This window comes from Squalius cephalus, assembly GCF_949319135.1.
Source record: "Squalius cephalus genome assembly, chromosome: 19".
NCBI classification, from domain to species: Eukaryota; Metazoa; Chordata; class Actinopteri; order Cypriniformes; family Leuciscidae; genus Squalius; species Squalius cephalus.
Genome location: NC_137140.1, coordinates 13,075,315 through 13,091,274, shown reverse-complemented (window position 1 = coordinate 13,091,274; position 15,960 = coordinate 13,075,315). Strand labels below are relative to the sequence as shown.

Sequence of the window (15,960 nt, the reverse complement as noted above, 5' to 3'; positions counted from 1 at the left end):
CGTAACGCGTCATAACTTGAAGACCACGCCCACCGAGGGGGAAAACAATCCAACCGTCTCCATTGACTTTGCATTGCGAGAGGCTGCCTCCTTGTGATTTATGACTTATAACCAGTGGTTAAAGTGGGATTTGGCAGGTGGGGGAACCCTCAAATTTTGTGTTGGTGCAACAGGGAAAAATGACTCACTGTGGGACAACATATTGAGTATTGTGGTAGGCTATAGCAATACTTTTTGGGACAAGAGTGTCACTGTGACACCAAGTATCACAATACTTATTTACTTGATATTTAAATGGTATTATTTTGGTCCATCTACATCTACACTGATATGATGACGATACTATGTTGAAATTGCTGCCCACCACAATATGTAACACAACCTTGTTTTTCACAATGTAAATTCAAACATAAAAATGGGAAGTCCAAAACGAACTCAAATGTGAGGTAGTTAGGGGGGTTCGGGGGCATGCTCCCCCGAGAAAATTTGGATTTCTCTGACTTATTATGTGCAATTTAGGGCTTTTGAAGGCCATTTTTTTAATAAGAAATAGCTTTAAAACCTTGTCATTAGATTATTTGTCAATACCTGCTCGCACCTCATCTTCATCTTTCTTTTTCTCTGTCTCCTTATCCTTCCCTATTTGTTCCCCTAAAGCTGAACTTTGACTGATAGTCTTTTCATTTTCGTTTGTGTCAGTGAAGAAAGTAAACATAGGCTCAACTGATATTTATATGTTTTATGAATAATTTTCTTAGACAAGTTAATTTACTCAAGGCTACCAGGAAAGCTGTAGCCTAGGTCAGTATTGCCAATAGGAACCTTCTACAAGCTTTGGAATATGAAAACGTCTGTTTTTAAATGTTAAAAGTAATTTTAAATAAGACAAATTATAGTCTACGTTTAACGCAGTTGGTGGAATTGGCAGACGTTCCCTTGAGGCATCATGCGCTGTGGAAACGCGTCAAAGCATTCTCAGGTATAAATATAATATATAATATAATAATAAATAATAAAGTATAATACAAAATGAAAACAAATATATAATACAAAGGGAAAACAAATGTCCGGCGAATATCGAATCTAAAACTAACTTTACCGCGCTAAACCACCGTGAGTGCATTTCACGCATTAGTAATCGCTGGCGTTCAGTGGGGAGGGAGGAATGACTTTGTCTGCATGCGTGAACCGGTGTAGATCATAGGTGTAGATGCATTTAAATCAGACAGGAGAACCGTGACTGAGAACATAAAGTCGGGAAGCGTGTTTTTGAAGGCGGGGCCAGGGGGTGATATTACTTTTTGATTTGATGAATGATGAGAATCATTGAATTTTATGAGAATGATTTTATTAATTTATTTATTTATCTGAGGTGCCGGAACGCAGTTCCGGACCGTTCCGGCCCACTTTAACCCCTGCTTATAACCAGAGACGGACAGAGTACACAGCTTCATTACTTGAGTAAAAGTACAGATACCCCTTGCTAAATTTTACTCAAGTACAATTAAAAGTACTTCAGTCAGATTTCTACTTAAGTAAAAGTACTGAAGTACTTGTTTAAAAGTACTTGAGTATCAAGAGTAGGCTACATTTTCTAAATATTGTGTGGTACCTGCCATGCAGTATACCTTATTTTAAGTCTGACTACGCCACCCCCTGATGATGGGCAGGAGGAACCCCAACTCTTTCTATGAATGTAGTGTGGCTAATAATACGTTTATCCCCGCAAAGGGACAGTCAACAAGAGGCAGAAATGTAAATGTACTCCAAATTTATTACATTAGTACAAAAGACGTAGAAAAGTTATTTAAAACAAATCTTAAAAATACTGTGATAAATGACTGGTGGATTTTCCTCAATCTAGGAAGGTCAGATCAGCCAATACAAAACCCCTGCTCAGGAGGCCCCTGGGGAGACAGAAACAGGAGACAGCAACCCAACACCAGTCGAAGCATGCAACACAACAAGCACTACACACTTAAGATCTTTATATACCACTACAAAATATCACACCGTGTTGCAGTTATAAGTACACACCAATACAGTGTCTCTCCCAGTGTGGTCCCCTGAAGAGAAGGGGCAAAGCATCAGTGTGGATCCGGCCTTGTACAAGGATAACCTACGCAGAAGACATAGTTAGAGAGGAGATTCACCAGCATAAATGGCAACACTTAGTCAAAATAAGAAATACTCTGAATGTGGCACATGAGTGACAAAATTATGAATAACCAAACAAACAAACAAATCAAACAACAGGAAGCAATAAAGAAGTGCCTATGAATTACAGGAAAACAGTGGCTGGCCTGGTCCCTTTTCAAAAGAAACCAAGCATGTTAGTTACCAACCTCAATAAACAGCATAGTCAACTAAAACATAACTAGAAAATATAGGCCTACTTTTCAGTATGCTCAACTGTCCCACAGCGCATTAACACATGCAGAGAAAAGGTGAACGTTCCGTTGCTACAGACAGAGAAAGTCGTTAAAACATGTTTCAATGCAGATATAAAACATTCAATGGAAAATGTACATAGAGGCATTTACCAGTGCAGCTCAGCAGCTCGAGTCACACTGGGGGTGATTGCATAAATGTCAAAACTCCATGCAGAAGCCTGTGTCCTCCGTGAAGAGTAGACACGCGCTTCTAGAATTACCCTAATCAAATAAAATAAATAAGTATTAAAAATTCAATGGCAGTGATTAAACATGCTCTGCAATGACCAATTTTACCTGCATGAAAAAGGGAGCCCAACTCACACAACAGTATCTAGCCTCAACACGAAAGAGTCTGCCTTGCAGCCAGCAAACATTTATCACTTCCTGATTAGTCATGTGACCTTACAACAGATCACATGATTGATTGAGTGAATGTGATGCAGCTGAGTTGTATGCCTGCCTAGATCCCCACAATTGCATTACTACTGCCACAGTTCTTACATTGGTAAACACAGCAAACACTTGAAGCGAAAACTATCATTAGCTTGTTCAGAAAATTGAAATAGTTTCTGCGAGGTGGGGCCATGGGTTGGCACATTCCCGGGATGGACCTCCTGCGTCTTCATCCATTGTTTCATCCATGGTTTCGTCTCTTATCTAAATCTAACCATGGAGTTGACTTTGGCGGAAAGCTGAAGGTGATTGCTGATAGGCTGTCCCAATCAGTGGTGCCTGCGCAATCCAGTCACGTTTGAGAGGGAAACAACAAATTGAGGGTTTCCGAGAATTTCCTTTTTTTTTTTTTTTTTTTAGAAGTAGTAACAGGTACTCATGGTTATGGATAGAAATGTATTGGAGTAAAGAGTACAATATTTGCCTCTCAAATTTACTTGAGTAAAGTCATGAGTACTCCCCAAAAATGATACTCGAGTAAAGTACAGATCCCTCAAAATTGTACTTAAGTACTGTACTCAAGTAAATGTACTCCGTTACGGTCCGGCTCTGCTTATAACAAAAGACAGAAAAATGCCTAAAAGCTGCTGTGTGACAAGGTGTACAGCAAACAAGCTAAAAAACCCAGAAATAAGTTTTATAATTTGTCGACCCCCCAAAAAACGAGCGTTTAACCTTTCTCAACACCCCCAATTTTGGCAAGTGATGCATACATGACATACCCAAAATAAAAAGATTGCTGCTCATAAGTCATTCTGAATAGACACATAACCAACATATATTTAGAAAGTCATGCAACCCTTGAGAGTTTATACAGTTCAAGACTCAAAATTAACCAGACTGTTATTAATATTGAGCTCAAACATAAAAACAAAAACAACAAATATTAATAATATATTTATTAAATGTATAAAAATTAGGGGTGTAACGATTCGTTTTAACAACGATTCGATTCGTATCGCGAATTCGTGGTTGTCGATACGATTCAAGGACGATATTGGTTCATTTAGAACGATACGATCCGAAACGATTCAGTGACTTGAAATCGATTCAGTGACTTTTTAGCCAAAAATTCTTGTAAGGGAATCAGGTATCAATTAATTATGGATATAAACAAACAAGTAAACAACAATTAATGTCAAATGCATTCACATTTTATTTTAATAAAGTAGGACTGCACGATTATGACAAAAATCATAATTGTTGATTATTCCCTTGATATTATAATTGTGATTAATTACGATTATCACAACATTGAATGATGTTTTGAATAGTTTGGCCATGGGACCCACATTTCCCCATGGTCATCAAGCCGCGACCCACCTTTTTAGGAATTATATAGGCCTATTATAATACATTTGTTTACACAAAAATTGTTGACACACAAGTTATGTCCCCCTTTACTTAACATACAAAAAAAATTGTAAGAATATGACAAATACTGATAAACAGTAGGCACTGCGAGGTTAAGCTATATAGCAGTCCCAAACTAGTTTTTGTTAATACAGTCTTGGTATGAGCCACCATTCATATAAAAATATACAAAATAACCACTAAGTCGCATTTTATTAACAACAACAATTAGGCTACAATGGTGATACACAATACTTAGAAGAACTTAACTTAAGTTACTAATTTACGACGATGCATGCTCGTATTTCTTTTGCGCTTTTAGTGAAGTGATACAGCGCGCGCCGGCGCATTTGCGCGTGCAATTGAAGAGTGCGCGCTACTGCAGTATAGCTGACTGTTGTCGCGCTGCTGCTGGCGCGTCACGCATGGCGACGACGTCACAGATAGGCAAACTGAATCGAGTAACGTTTAACGCCTTTATCATTAAAAGTGCTAAGAAAAAAACATCCATATAAAGTCTGATGTGTTTAAATCCAATGCGTTATTTCCTAGTATCGATACAATCGATTCATTGCCTTTTAAAACGATATTAGATCATACCTGTCAACAAACCGGGAGGGGTCCGGGAGATAGGGCTAAAAAACGGGAGAAACCCGGGAAAAACGGGAGTGTTGACAGGTATGTTGTATATCGACATGATGAAAATATTCATTCAAAATCATTCGTGCATTAATGCTGCATAATTATACCTGAGAATGCTTTGACGCGTTTCAAAGTGAACGTAGTCTATAATTTGTGTTATTTAAAATTACTTTTAACATTTAAAAACAGACGTTTTCAAATTCCAAAGCTTGCAGAAGGTTCCTAATGGCAATATTGACTTAGGCTACAGCTTTCCTGGTAGCCTTGAGTGAATTAACTTGTCTAAGAAAATGATTCATAAAACGTATAAATATCAGTTGAGCCTATGTTTACTTTCGTCACTGACACAGACGAAATGAAAAGACTATAAGTTCAGCTTTAGGAGGGGAAGAAATAGGCCAGGATAAGAAGAGTGAGAGAAACAGAAATATGAAGATGAGGAGAGAGCAGGCATTGGCAAATAATCTAATGACAAGGTTTTAAAGCTAGCCTATTTCTTATAATTTTTTGGCCTTCAAAAGTCCTAAATTGCACATATGTAGATCTCCCGGATTTTGAAAACCAAATGTTGACAGGTATGATACACATAATGTTAAAACTAATCCTGCTATTGATATCTTTGTTAGACTACCGGCACTATAGCACAAATGTCCGGCTAATATCGAACCTAAAACGAACCTTACCGCGCTCAACCAGTGGGAGTGCATTTCACGAATTAGTAATCGCTGGCGTTCAGTGGGGAGGGAGGAAAGTCTGCGTGAACCCGCGTAGATGCACTTTATGCAGTGAAGACTGTAAAGTGTTTGATAACTTTATTACATTTCTTTGTATTTCCTCCTACCTGTCAGAGCCCCTTAGATCTCATGTGCCCCTGGGCAAGTGACCAGTTGCCCTAATAGTTAATCCGGCCCTGCCCTGCCTTCACCTGCCATGTCTATCGGCTCGCTTTCTGGTTAAACTTTCCACGACTGCGCAACTGGTTATAGGTTGCCAGGTTGAGGTGACAAACGGGTTGAAATTGTATATGGTGTGTGGATTGTGTGAATATAATGTATTTAATACAAGATCTGGCAACTGGTCAACATTAGACAAACATAGGCCCTATTGGTCCGATTATTCATAAAGGAGTTTGGGCCATGCAAATTACGGGAGTTTCCCGGGAGAAATAATAAATAATATATATATATATAGATAGATAGATAGATAGATAGATAGATAGATATAGATGTGATGGGAGTGAATTATTGATGAATGCATTTTTGATACACATTTTAATGTTATATGATTGACTCATCGATCAAATGACTTTTGTACTATGCTCATTTCCTAACACCTGTGCATAGACTAATCACTGACCTAGTGTCATAGGCTGGTTAAGAAAAAGGTGGAGACTGTGGCCCTTTAAGACCGCGTGCTTGAACTGTGGGGTGTGCGTCGTCTGGACTGCGTCATTTACGTGCAAGTCGACATCCGGTTGAGTGTTTTAAACAGGTGCTGGCGTCTGAGAAGAAACGCTGAACAGTGATAACCAAACGTTTTACGGCTGTGCGGGAACGAGTGAGTCGGAGTATTGTGAAGACGGCGACGCAGAGCGATCACGGGCGCAGCTGTCGGAGATAAGTGAGTCAGCGATCGTTTGGAGACGGCAACAGTGGGCGGTGAGCACGACGGCGACGCAGAGCAATCACAGGCGCGGCTGTTGGAGACGAGTGAGTCAGCGTGTACAGAGTCGAGTGTATCAGCGGTTGCTGTTTGGAGGAGCGAATCAACAAGTGCTGGTCGGAGACGAGTGAGACCGCGGTTGGTGAGACGGCGACGGAGGATTTCACAACGCTGGAAATTAACTAGACTGGGTAGTGGGAACTGCTACCCAGTCATATTCTGAGTACAACCCGAGTTGAAGATCGTGTTGAAGATTGTGTTGACCATTTTGCATCTAATTCATAATAGAGAATTCATAATAAGAGACTAATAACTAATTTCCAGTATAACTTACTATCCATAGCTCTTGTTTTCCTTTTGCTGTGCTGTGATTTATTTGGGTTGCAGTGTGTATTACATGGTGTGGGTATTTGTGTGCACCTGTGAGAGTTGTAGTTAGCTTTTTTCTTGCATTGGACTAGAGATACTGGTAGTTGTTTCTTATTTCTTTCTAGTACACTATAATCTGTGGAGACCTACATGCTGTGAGACCAACCCAGGACATTTGTTCATTCACCATAAGGACATCATACCAGACTGGGCTGAGGACTGCATTCCTTTTGATAACTGCTTTTAATATTGAGATCATTTTATAGTCTAATAAAGTGTTTTTGTAATTCAATCTATCTGTTGAGTGTCAATACTGTCCAGCCCTCAGTGAATGCTTAACTTGGGTCCTGGGTTCCATTAAAACAACCTAGGTGGCGTAGTCGGCTACTTGTATTTAATCGGGGTTAATCTAGTATTGCTGGTTTGTGCAGAAATTATTGTAAAAAGCCCCTTTAAATTATTCTCATTTTGCTGCGCTATAGCGTGCCACATCTGGCGTAAGTCGGCAGGATGAATTGTTGAACCTGTGTGAGGGACTGAGGACGTTTTGACACTCACGTGGTAGACTGAACTAGGGTTTTGCAAAAAATGTTAATGCCAGTTTTCCCTGGGGCTCCCTGGGTTCCCAAATTTAGTGGGATGGCTGGTGATTTGAGTTATGGGGATTGGAAGGAGCAAATGCAAGGACTTTTAGAGGCTCAAGAAATGAATGGAAGCAAAAAAAGTCAAGATTTTATTAGGTGCTTTGGGTGGGAATGCAAAACGAGAGATAAGTGTTTTAGCAGAGGAAGAATGTGATAAGTTGATTAAGATTTTTGACCAATTCGATGCTCTGTATGTTGGAGAAACCCCTTTGCCTGTTCTCCGTCACAATTTTTTAGCTGCAGGCAGAAATCAGATGAGTCTTTTAACCCTCTGAGGTCGACAAACGCGCCGGCGCGTTTTGCTGCATTTTCTCCACATTGTAGCACTATAAACTTAAATTTCTCCGTCATTTATGGTCATACAGAAAAAAGAAATATAAAAAAAGAATCTGTGGTATTTCTACTTTTGTATGTGTCCACTTACAATCAAATCAAAACATTGTGCTTTTGTAAAATAAAGAAAATAAACAGTGTGTGCGTTCTGCCTCTCCGTCGCGGTGAACTTTTTTTTCTTGAGCACGTCTATAAACTGAAACAAAACTCAGCGAATACTTGTCACACATTTATGAGCCATACACCTTTATAAACATTTAAGTGTGTACTTTTAAATGATCGGATTCAAAACGAAAACAAATATTCTCTGTTTAAGTAATTTGTATAAAACCAACAAGATGTCCAGCTTCTCAAACGCTTCCTAATTATTTTTTAATTTACCACGCCCACTCGCGCAAAAGAGATTCACATGCAAATCTCCACATGGAACGCGATCGCCCTCATTACCTCAACAACAAAACACTTCACTTCACTTTTCGTCGAGTTTGAAAGACGTGCCTGAGCTTACACTGGATTTACATCAGAAGAAGAAGAACGATATTTGAAGACAAGAAAGATAAGGTAAGAAATTCTTACATATTAGTTTGCTATTGTTGCATAAATTTCACATTGCAGTTGAACTGTTGCTATATATATGGTGAATATAATATTTAGACCCGTGTTTACTGTTACTGTGTTTGTGGATATCTGCTCAAACGTAGATATGTATATGGTAGGCCTAACCATAATGTTTTATATTTGAGCGCGATCGCGTTTGAATGTATCATATTTTTGATCGCGATCGCGTTTTAATGTATCATATTTTTGATCGCGATCGCGTTTGAATGTATCATATTTTGGAAAAGCAAAACGCTCCAAACGGCTTCATGTTTTTACTATTATCTCATTTCATATCATCATAACGAATGGAAACATTTGAAGTAACATGATAATCAATATATTTTTCTCTAGCTTAGTTGTTACTTAAATCTTTTTGAAAATATATATAGGCTGCTATATTGTTATTATTTTATGCAGCACTGCGCATAGCCTATACCTACAAGGCACAACAAACCTGGTGTTCATTATATAATATATTGTTGGAAACATTTGTGTGAGTGTGTGTGTATTCTGTGAATTTTAAAAAGCAATTTTAACAAGAAAAATCTAAAATGTATTCCCAAAATCGTGCAGGCCTTTCTCTTGATATCAGCATGTTCAATTTTTTTTTTCTTTTTTTTTTTCAGGGCCCAGATGCCACTGAGTCCTGCTGACTTCAACATTCACAGTACATGTCTCTGCACATGAACATGGTACTTTTTTGTTGTGTATCTTTGGATTATGTTGTGTTGTAAATAAATCCAAACAATTTTAAAAGCCATTCTTTTTTAAATCTCCTCATTCTTTGTGCAAGGGTGGTCAGAATGATGGGCCCTGATAAGCTCCTAATAGGGCCATTAGGGAGGTTCTTTGTCTTTCTCAGGTGTGGAAAGCTTTCATATTAATGAGATGATCCGCCCCTTCGCATATTGCTTTATCACACAAAACACGTCGTAAAATTTTTAAATCAATATATTGTCTTCTCTGAATGAGCAGTCAGGGTGATTCTCACATAGTTTTAGAGCAAATATTCTAGGCTACGTCATACAATTTTCAAAAGTCTTGTGAAGAAATAATCAGTATGGGTTTCATGACCTTATTTCAGTGAGAATTTATTTTTGTATTTTCACAAACCACGCATAAATGTCATTATCTCAAAACTACAAACTTTTACATACATGCTGCTGATATATTATTGTAGCACAGTTTGTGCTGAATACAGTGTAATTAGACTTTAGCCATGAAAATGTCACAAGTAACAGAAATAACCACAAATGTCAGAACACCTCCAGGGCCCAGAAAACAGCTCAGACCTCAGAGGGTCTTTTAAAGCTTTTGTTTTACGGTTGCGAGAACTCTTTCGTAGGTTACAGCGGCGCAGCCCAGAGAGAACCCTTGTGGAAGATCAGCTGAAGGAACGGCTATTGATGGGGATGGGGGATGGAGGATGGGCCGATGCAGAGAGCCTTGAAGACGTATGCCCGCCATCACGCAGAAGGGACCTTTGCTGAACTGCATCCAACTTCAGGGAAGGGGCGTTGTGATCGTGAAGGATGAATTTTCCACTAATCCCTTAATTATTGGAATGAATGTTATCTCCTCATGTTGGAATGCTCTTTTCCAGGGCTCTTTTAAGTCTTTGTCATTTCAGAACCCTACAGAACAGCAGGTGTGGAAACGGGCCATGGCAACATGTCAACGCATTGCTGCTTGGACTACAGATGATGGGTTTCTGGGCTATGTGTGGCCAGCCAGTCGTCGCAGGAGATGGATTGCACCCCAGAGCGAGGTCATTGTGTGGGGCCGTGTTCGAATGGGCAGACAGAACCGCAGTTACTGTGGATTGGTGGAACCCCTGCTAGAGCCGGACGGCTTGGCTGCTGCCCGGACTGTGGCTATCGTTAAGGATGGTAGGATCCCTATCAGACTGTGTAATTTGCAGCCTTATAAAGTGTCTGTAGGCCGGTATCAGAAGCTTGGTCGGCTGTATGAAACATCAGGCGTGGATATCTATGGCCAAAGAGATCTTGATTTGACTCTGAGTACAGATGGGGTCGTCGATATTCGTGTGGTGGAAGCTGGAAGCCCTGAAGAGGAGGTAACTGTTGATGGGGTGAGTCCATTGATGCTTGGATCTGATTTAACTGACCAACAACGTCAAGTTTTTGATGCACTTATGAAAAAGTGGAGTGTTTTCAAAGAATGAGGACGATCTGGGGTTTCATGAGACTGTCCAGCATAGGATCTACACCGGCACTGCACCTCCTGTCCGAGAAAAGTTCCACCCCTTACCCCCAATGATGTATAAGGAGATGAAACTGCTGCTGGCAGGTATGTTGGAAAGAGGAATAATTTCTGAGAGTAAGAGTCCATGGGCAGCCCCAATAGTCATGGTCAAGAAGAAAGATGGAAGTTGGCGCTTCTGTGTCGACTACAGAAAGTTGAATGCCATTACCCATAAGGATGCATTCCCTCTTCCCCGGATAGAAGAAACATTGACCACCTTAACTCAAGCTGAATGGTTTAGTACACTTGATTTAGCAAGCGGCTATTGGCAAGTGGGGGTGCATGTGGACGATCGCCCAAAGACTGCGTTCACAACTCCTCTGGGCCTATTTGAATTCCAACGTATGCCTTTTGGTCTGTGCAATGGACCAGCTACATTCCAGCGATTAATGCAGCACTGTTTGAGTGACTATATTGTGGACTTTCTGTTGGTCTATTTAGACGATGTCATTGTATATTCCATAGATTTTGACACCTATCTTCATCATTTGGAGCGAGTATTTCAGCGGCTGGCACAGTATGGGCTGAAGTTGAGGCTGGACAAGTGTCAGTGAAGACTCAAATTTCATCGTTTTAGTATTATTATTACTTTTTATTAATATTCATAATCAGTAGTATCTTTTTATATACTTTTTTGTATACATTCATAATCATTTGTACTCATTGTATTTTGTGCAGATGTGGGAAAGACTTTGGACTTTGAGTGTGTGCTGGAAAGACTGTAATGTACATGCAGGGGATATACATTTCAACATTAATGGAAACCATATGTTCTTCTGCTGAAAGCATGTGTTCCTATGGAGATTTAGTTTTTTATGGTCACCGTATAAAAACCAAGCCTGTTGTCCGAAAGATCAGAGAAGATGGCTGAGAAGCTGAATCAAGACCTTAGATCAGTCCATTGTCTCTCCTATGTCTTATATGTCTTATAAATAAATAAGAGATCTCTTGGCAAAATCACTGGTGTCTGTTTCCATGAAATTAAACAACAGGGGAAAGCCAGATTTTTAAATCAACAGCTTGGCGTCACTAAGAACCGGATTGCATATGGCATTGGTCTGATCATTAAGGTAAGACTTTTTCCTTTATATAAAAAGTTCTAAGTCTGCCTGATGATTAGAGACAATGACTGTAACTGCTAAAAAGAACTGTGTTGTTTAAGGAACCTGTGATTTTGCCAATGAATATAGAACATAGTATAATAATAAATAAAAATAATTCAATTTAATTTGGCTTATTTAAGTTCTCTGAAAAGTAAACCTCTAAAAGTATTTGATATGCTGGGATAGAGATAGATCTTTTTTAGGAAGAAGACTATCTAGTCAAAAATTTGGGAAATTAGCTGTAAGACGGTTAAGCTAGGAAATTTGATAGGATACTTGTTAGACATGAGCGGTTAAGTGTGGCGAGTTCCCAGAGAAAGGGGTAAAGATAGTCTCTAAAACATTAACACGCTGGAGTAATACAAGTATGAAAAGGCAGCGATACTGATGACAGGAGTGGTTAATAGTGGCGAGTTCCAGAGGGGTAAAAATAGTCTCTAAAGCATTAACACACTAGAGTCATACAAGTATGAAGGTGCCGATGTAACTAGATAAGATCGCAGGCATTTCTGATTTTGACCGTAAAGCTGTTCAAATATTTGAGAATACTGATCCGAGTAAGCTTAAAGAAAGGAAAAAAGAAAAGAAAAAAGGAAAAAGGAAACAAAGAAATTAATCTGAGAGAATATCCACAAATATTTAAAAAGAAGAAAAAAAAAACTGTTTCGCGTTAAGTGGAAACTAAACAAAAATACTGAAAAACATTGAAGTTAACTTTTCTTTAGAATTTTCTTTTGTTCTGTGAAGTGAAAAAGAGGGAAAGAGAGTGAGGCAGCCCCTCCCTTTAGAATTTGCTCCATACCTTCACAAACACATATACTGTAGTTTGGAGAAGGGAGGGAGAGAGAGAGAAGAAGGGCAGCCTCTGACACACACATACATGCACATATGCATACATACACATACATAGGCTTGCAGTTCTGAGCACACACACATAATATACAGAGAGAGCGAGAGAGAAGCAGAGTACCATAGCCCCACCCTTACAGAAACACACTCACACTCACAGACACACATCCCTGCTGTTCTGAGCAGCACGAAGAAACTTTGCAAGATGGCAGAAGACTGTAACAGCAGATCAATTTCAACTTGGTACCTTGAAAGAAAGAGCAAGACACAAGCTAAGCTTTTGAAAAAAGGACTTGACATAAATGCAAATATCGATGCACAGTTACACTGGTTCGAGTCTCAAAAAGACAAGATAAAATCACAAGCATTTCCAATACTAGCAGCGCATTGGATTGTGAAGCAAGGAGGAATTTGTTGCGATATAAATGGCGGTCCAGTTCAACTTGTTGAAGTAATGAAGCCTCAAATTGAAGCATTTAACAAGTTGAACAAAATCTTGTCCATTAAATGTTCAGATGGAGAAAATAAAACCAATGATGATTTGTTTGATCCAGATTGGACAAACATAATAACTGAAGCTGAAAGGAAATATTCACAACCACCAGTGAAATCCGCTGCCACAGTAACGCCTCCTCCTTACAAACCAATCTATCCAACTTTGTCTGAACAATATACAAGTTTATCTAAACCTTTGACACAGCCTCAAGCTTCGAGATCAAATGGAGGTCCAATAGACAAAATGTTTATTGCATCTGCACAAGCAGCTCCAGTAATAACAAGATCTAAATCAGCCCAGCCGAACAGAGACATGTTACGATGTACACCAGCTCGTAATTATGGATCTGACTGGGGTGATGAGACAAGAGATGACGATATGATCACAGTTGACAAGATCGGTCCTGAATTTTCTTCACCTGTTGTTAAAAGGGAAGACTTACAATCTGAAATGATGACAGAAGAGAGACCATTCACACCAGGAGAACGTCAAGCCATTCTCACAGCCTTGCCTCCTCTGAAGAGACAAGACCCAAACACAGAATTTTGGCGAGAATTAGATTCTCTGGTTGAAGCACATCAAATGGCATTAAAAGACATACACACCATTGTGAAAGCTAAAATCCCAAGAGACAGATGGGAACGCTTGCCAGCTTCGATAACAACAGCCCAATGGATAAATTTGTGGGTTGATGACCAAGGACGACCTCTGGGTCTTTGGCAAACATTAGATGTGTTTCGAAAAGAAATCCAAGAAATCTTGGGAAGTGGAAAAATTCCATTCACATCAGTAACACTGATTAAGCAAAAGGATGATGAATCTCCAGATGAATATGCTCTGCGTAAATGGAATGCTTACGAGAAATGGGCTCTATGTGCGAAGAAACAACCGGACAGAGATGACGTACAGTTCACTGACACACTTGTGGATGGACTTAGCTCAAAATACCAACAAGCCTTATCACTTGGAGTTAATCCAGGCGAAACATTTGACCAAATTTTGCAATGGGCTGGCCGCTTAGAGATGGCTATGAGATCAAACAATGAAGAAGGAAACAAGCCAAATCGAAGAGGAGTGGCGACAGTTCAATACAACATAAACACAGAGAAGTGGTTGAAGATTTGCACCAACTGTGGAAAGCGTGGTCACTCAATAAGATTGTTGGGCTAAAGGAGGTGGAGCAGAAGGTCAAGGTCCATCATTTAAACAAGTCAGTGTGCAAAATCATGATGAAACCTCTCAAGGGAAGATGTGGACAGAAGCACAAGTTCGTCAGCTTATAGAGGAAATTACTCGTAACTGATGACTGGAGGAGCAATGATTCTATCTCTTGATTTACCGCCACCTGCGGGAACGGGAGGAGATTCTACTTTGATCCAAGAAAAGTTACGATGCTATTTCACAATGCTGGACAAAGCTACCAAAGACAATAATAAGAAAGTGCGAGAAGCTCAACAGCAATGGGATAAAAACACACCACTACTGATATTTCACACATTCCTGAGTTAGGCAATTTTATTATGGTCAAACGTATTGCTAGAAAGGGTTAGAATCTAGAGAGTAGGAACCATATGAGATACTCTTAACAATCGATACAAGTGTTTGCCTTAAAAGGAGATGGTATCATTAGTCACAAGTTAAACCTTGCTTAGTGAATGAACAAAATAATGACGGTTGATGGCCTGATATTGAGCATTGTTCATCCATTAGCTTTTAAGATTGGGAACAAAGAAGTGATGTTTAATTATTTCTCTGCTTCCATTTCAGGAATCAAGTTCATTGACATTGATTAGAGATGGTTGCAAGTGATTCTCGATACCCAACGACAATGGTATGCTTATTTTACTTGGCATTTACCAAGAAAGCCAAGCTTTATGGACTCCCCGAGTTCAAGGAATCACTCGGAATGCAACTCTGAAATCTGGCCAACATTTTACTCTTCCCTTTATTTCCAAATGGGGATTATGGGATTGGGTGCCACGTAATGATAAAGACCTTGCTAAATATCGTGAGGGCATCTATGGTGGATGTAACTTTCATCATCAATGTTACAAAAGCAGAATAATTTGGCCGGTGAAAGATGGGGGGGTATACTGGTAGTGCTCAAAGACGAGAAATTTGTTCAAAAGAACAATGTGAAATCGTGGGGTTAGACCTCATAACATCTACTAATGTGGAAATGAACTTCATTTTGAATCGGACCCACATGCTTACAATATGGGATTCATTAGCCCAAGGCTGTATCTATCCCATAGTGTTACCATGTGAGGGGTTTCTAAGGGATACTACTTCAGGGACAAAAAGATTCAAGGGAAATTACGTAAGAGTTTGGCATTCAGAAGATGCGAATGAATATTGTGAGACTGAACTAGAAACTGGGGAAATTGGACTGTTTTTATCTTTCTGCGGAAAAGACAAACAAAGCTGAAACTTGCCCAAATACAACTACTGCACCAGCTCATGGTATCTTGTTAGCAAAAGAAACCAAAACCTTGATAAATGAAGCCCATATGGTGCGACAACGCATTAATTATAACTTGATATCTCTTCTTACTGTTTTTGATCAGTCCTATTGTGGAAATTTCACGAATATACGGAGTTGGTTGGAAAAAGAAATTAAATATTATACCTCTAAAGATCCTCTGAGAAGTCGAAATCGTAAAACTCGAAGTATATGGGGAGACATAGCGGGGGTATTTGGTTCTGTCAATTCAATTAGTAATACTGCTCAAATGAACCAATTAAGCGAATACACT

The 15,960-nt window shown here is 39.4% G+C and overlaps 1 long non-coding RNA gene across 3 annotated transcripts; it reads right to left on the bottom strand.

The window, feature by feature from the left end:
• Positions 1 to 1,610: 1,610 nt before the first annotated feature.
• On the bottom strand, positions 1,611 to 2,831 carry LOC307147291. Of its 3 annotated transcripts, XR_013819270.1 has the most exons (5): positions 2,730 to 2,831; positions 2,544 to 2,654; positions 2,397 to 2,462; positions 2,286 to 2,310; positions 1,611 to 2,119 (listed from the first exon to the last, which is right to left on the bottom strand). It is a non-coding gene; the product is annotated as an uncharacterized lncRNA (long non-coding RNA). The 3 variants fall into 3 exon arrangements; XR_013819269.1 differs by having other exon boundaries at positions 2,286 to 2,462; XR_013819271.1 differs by lacking the exon at positions 2,286 to 2,310.
• Positions 2,832 to 15,960: the final 13,129 nt, after the last annotated feature.